The sequence below is a fragment of the Macrobrachium nipponense genome, chromosome 29, assembly GCF_015104395.2.
Source record: "Macrobrachium nipponense isolate FS-2020 chromosome 29, ASM1510439v2, whole genome shotgun sequence".
NCBI classification, from domain to species: Eukaryota; Metazoa; Arthropoda; class Malacostraca; order Decapoda; family Palaemonidae; genus Macrobrachium; species Macrobrachium nipponense.
The window spans coordinates 16247933-16253495 of NC_061092.1; positions in this window are offsets into that span (position 1 = coordinate 16247933).

Here is a 5563-nt window from a genome sequence, read left to right on the forward strand (position 1 = left end):
TTTAATGCACTGCTTCTGCTGGTTATTTGCTACTTTGATTTTTAATTAAGTCCTGGACGATCGTAGCATATTGTTAAGGGTTATTGACCCTCACTAGTAGGGATGGTTTACATTATATATATATATATATATATATATATATATATATATATATATATATATATATATATATATATATATATATATATATATATATTCAAATTACAAATACCTGAGTTCGACAGAGGTTTGTAAGCTCGGAATCGGTATCAACTTATAACCTCACTTGTTGGCCCGAGTCGATGTCACTGCAGTCTGATTTCTCCTCTTGTCTGCCCGCTGGTTCGAATCCACGGGAGGACGAAATTATTATCAACTTAAAAAAAAAAAAAAGAATTCCTCTTCTGTTAATATATAAAAATATTATTAATTCCGAGGTAGAGCGAATTGGATATTAAAAGACATTTGTAGCTTAATGCATATATATATATATATATATATATATATATATATATATATATATATATATATATATATATATATATATATATATTTGTGTGTGTGTGTGTGTATGTATATAAACTCTCTTTAAACACTGTAGAGAATCAAGATTATTGCGTCTGGCTATACTACACAGATCTTGTTTCCGTACGAGAGTAGTGCCGTCAGTGCACCTCACGGGGTGCACCGTAAGCATTACTAAAGGTTCTTTGCAGCGTCCCTTCGGTCCTTAGCTGCAACCTCTTTCATTCCTTTTACTGTACCTCCATGCATATTATTTTTAATCCATCTTGTTATCCACCATCTCATTACAATTATATTATGGTGCAAACTGCGAAAAGTATTCCTCCTGTTACACCTTTCAAACCTACCTACTCTCAAATTCCTTTCCAGCACGCTTAACTATTCCAGAGCCATTCTTAATTCTGTAGTATTATATTTAGAAGGCTCTCAAGGGAGAAATTATGGTGGTCATTCATTGTCTTTTAGTTGTCACGTCTACTTGGAACTTATTTATATTATCACGGTCTGGATATACCTTGGGTTTGGAAACCTGCAATTTATTTACGGTTTCGTAAATTCGCTGTTCTTTGATCTACTTTTCTCCCTGCTTTTCTCAACATTATATTCTTCGTTGCTCATTTTTCTCTTAATGAGAAAAAAGTTGTAATACGTACTTCATCAGACGTTGCTTTCAAAAGCGGTTTTCGGCGGGCGACCTTGGTGATCGTAACGCTAGCATTAGTTAGACGACATATCAATCAGAAAGGCAGTGGTTGTGCTTCTCCGTACTCCATAAAAATATAGAAAACTTACCAATCACAAACTGCTGTGAATCTAAGTTTCTGATATTTTTATGAATATTTTTGTGCTAAATGTTTGGCTCCGGATTTTTTTAATCGTACAATTTTTTTTACGCCGTTGCATATCCCATCATGTTTGTTAGTAATGTACTGTTTACTTTTGTTCTATTTATTTATTTTCATAAAAAAGAGTTTTTATGAATGTCATGGACGACCGTAGTACATTATCACTGAATATTAACCCTGGCTAAGAGAGATGATGCCGCATTGTCAAAATTAGGATACAAGGTTTTCCAAAGTAAACTTATCCCAAAACATTACAGAATCGAGAATAGAGCATCGCGTTTAAGCACTCCATTGACTTAACAGAAATCTTGTGAATCCAACCCGTGCACTTACCTACTCAGGAGCCATTCATATTTGGTTAGTATCATCTTCAGAAGGACCTCAATGAAGAAATTATGGCCAAGATTTACTGCTAAAGCTGCGAGTCATTCATTTTCATTTAGTTGTCGTGTCTACTTGGAACGTGTTTAGATCACGGTCATGAGACCTGCAATTTATTCACAGTTTGGTACGTTCCCTGATCTTTATCTGTTTTTCTCCCCATTTTCTCAACTTTATATTCTTGCGCGCTAATTTTCCTCCCAATTAAAAAGGTACTTATTACACGCACTCTGTCAGTCATTGTTGCGCTCGGTACTTCAACTGTCAAAAACTCCATTTGGAGGACGTCCCTGGTGACCATTGATACTTACTGTGTTTGAAGGCATTAACGAGAAAGCAACGGAAATGCTTCTCTATAGCCGAGTACCGACTATTTTGTGATCGATACGTGTTCAGATTTTTTATGATTTTTATTTTATTTAATCAATATTTTTTTTTTTTGCAAAATGTTTTCTTCAATTTGATTGTTTTTTGTAGTGTAAATTACTTACTTATTTATTTATTTATTTATTTATTTATTTATTTATTTATTTATATATTTATTTATTTATTTATTTATTTATTTATTTGAGTTTTAGCTCATATTGAAGTTTTTGACAAATTAGTACACTGGCTGCGTCGTATCCCATCACGCTTGTACGTAATATTTAGACCGGCAAATTTTTATTTCGCATTACTTTTGCCCTGTTTATTTGGTAACACCTTCACTGTAATGTTATTATCATAGGTGTATGGAGGGACACTCTCTCTCTCTCTCTCTCTCTCTCTCTCTCTCTCTCTCTCTCTCTTCTTGTGATACAATCAGTAGCACATTCATCTCACAACCGAGGAACCTGCTTCCGGTCCCCTTACTGGGTAATGGTGTGAACACGTTTCCTTTATATTACAAAAATTGTTTGTTAATTTTAAACAGTGAACTATGTACTTGATCACAGTTGGAGATATATATATATATATATATATATATATATATATATATATATATATATATATATATATATATATATCAGATGAAAATAACAGACGTGAATGATCTGTGCTTCGTCAAAATGGATTCCGTTATAATCAAGTTGAAAATGTAAGGACCTCGACGGGGTAATCGACATGGTCTGGAAATACTTCATCAAATACACCCCTCTCTCTCTCTCTCTCTCTCTCTCTCTCTCTCTCTCTCTCTCTCTCTCTCTCTCTCTCTCTCTCTAAAAGTACGAGGATTTTTTAGACCGCAAAAGTTTCCATGAGACCATCGGAGGTTACTCTTAACGAATGGGCGTGGAGTGAGAAATCGCATTCCCTGGTAAATAAGGTGAATGTAAAGAACTCGTTGCCTTCTGGTGATGTCTCGTATAAATGAAAATAGCAGCTGAATATAATTTGAATACGACGGGATTTGAGCATGCTAGTTACTGCCTTCGAACGTGATGTTTATCCAAAACAATCTCTTGTTTCTTATGAAGAATTTTTACGAGAATTAAAAAACAGAGTTGAGAAAATTGATGCCCTCGTTTAACCACACTTATTTTCTCGCGGCCAGTGGACCGAAACGCCAGCAATTATTTGTAATATTTTTTTTTAGGTCTGTATTGACGCAATCCGTTTTGTTATTTTTGCGTTTATGTCGTTAACTGAAGGAATGTGTTGTTTTATTTTATTGGTGGCTATTGGAGCTTAACCAGTCGTCATTGTATTTTTTTCCAAAGGGAAGATAGTTGAATCATATTCTTCTGCAAATGTGCACTAATGAAAGAAGGAAGATAGTTTTGATAATGTTATCTGGCGTCTCATTATGGTCATGATTTTTGGAAAGGAATCAAAAGTCGAAGGTTCTTTACAGAAAAGAATGGATGTGGTCTTCCTTGTTTATCATTTTACATGATGTGTGTAGAGAGAGAGAGAAAGAGAGAGAGAGAGAGAGAGAGAGAGAGAGAGAGAGAGAGAGAGAGAGAATATATACCCCTGTATAATATATACCCTTGTGAATCAGGTACTGCGGTGCTCCTCAGTGGAGTGGTTTGTATGGTCTTTGCCTGCCACCTCGGTGGCCGCGAGTTCGATTCTCGGGCATCCCACTGAGGGGTCAGAGATGTGTATTTCTGGTGATAGAAGTTCGCTCTCGACGTGGTTCGGAAGTTACGTAAAGCCGTTGGTCACGTTGCTGAATAACCACTGGTTCCATGCAACGTAAAAACACCATACAAACAAACAAACAATCAGGTACTGTGGTGTCATGGTATTGTCTAAGGGGTGCCAGAGGATTACTATAGAAAGCCAAGGGAGCGATCAGTGTTGCAATTCATGAAAGGATGAATGAGTCGTTCATGTTTTCTTCTGAATCACTGTATATTAACCTCTTATACTATAACATATAATATCCTTTCGAAGACCGATGATTGACTTTTCCCCCTTGAAACTCTCTTGATCGTTTTTACGTCTGCTGTCGTTGAAGTTTAAAATTCACTTAATCGTATATTTCTAAGACGTTTGTAATCGGACATTTTCTGTTGTCATTAGTATGGTGCCCTCAGTGCAAAGCTTTAAGGAACATTTCCTCTGTCATTATTCTCTGGTCATCATCCTTGATAGACCTTGGAAAGTCAAGTTACCTTTCCTGATACCTCAAAGGTCTTTTAATTAAAGGTTTAACCAAACTCCTTACTCTTAGAATTGTGACGCCTATTTGTAATAAAAGTATTTATTTTGTATGTAGGAATTCTCCTGTAATATCTGAACAGGTTATATGTCATTTACATGTTCATTGATCCATCAAGATCATTTTCCTATTATTTCATTCTTTCTTGCAGTATGTCACTTCCTTACATTTAATAATAATGAAATCAGTTGTAAACTATGAACTTCCAGTAAATTATATATATAGTTATTTTTGGTGCTAAAATGTTATAAATTTATCATATTTTATTTGCTGAAATGTTACAACTTATTCTTGTCATTGTTCCTCGTTCTCTCTCTCTCTTAATAAACATTTGTGATCTTTTAAGTATGTCAAATTGTCCTTGTACTGTCCCTTCAATTCATGGTTAATCTTCCTTTACTGGAGAATTATGAGTAATTTTTTTTATTAACCTTTCATACGAGACTGAATCAGTGGCACTTTGTCTTTTGGAGACTTTCTACCCTCAGGAGATAGGCTTCAGTATCTCTCTCCTTATAGCTACTATTTTAGCCACTTCGAGGGGACCAGAAGAATCTTTTCCTCTATCCCATGGCCTTGTAACGCCATGTAGGTCACCAAGTCTTATTTTTAGAATTAGCTGTTTGGTTCGTTGGCTTTCTCATGGCAAAATAAAAATTCCACCCTTTGCGTGTTTTCCCTTGCCAATGTATTCTTCCCCTCCTCTTGAAGTGGATTTACGATTTAAGATTCCACGGTCAATTAGTCCCTAGTCCCCCCCCCCCTCCCCTTTTCTTCTTCTTCTTTTTCTTCTTCTTCTTCTTCTTCTTCTTCTTCTTCTTCTGTAGGATTTAGGTGTACAAAGGCCTTTGGTTGCCACCAAAGCTTTTGTCAAACGACTAATCAGTGATAAGTTAAAAGTTAAGTATATCTTAGTTTTACCAGACCACTAAGCTGATTAACAGCTCTCCTAGGGCTGGCCCGAAGGATTAGATATTTTTACGTGGCTAGGGACCAATTGGTTACCTAGCAACGGGACCTACAGCTTATTGTGGGATCCGAACCACATTATATCGAGGAATGAATTTCTATCACCAGAAATAAATTCCTCTGGTTCCACCGGATTGGTAGCCGGGTGCGAAATCCACTCGTCCAGCGAGGAACTAGGAACTAACAGTGATAAGTAGGAAATAAAAATCGAAAG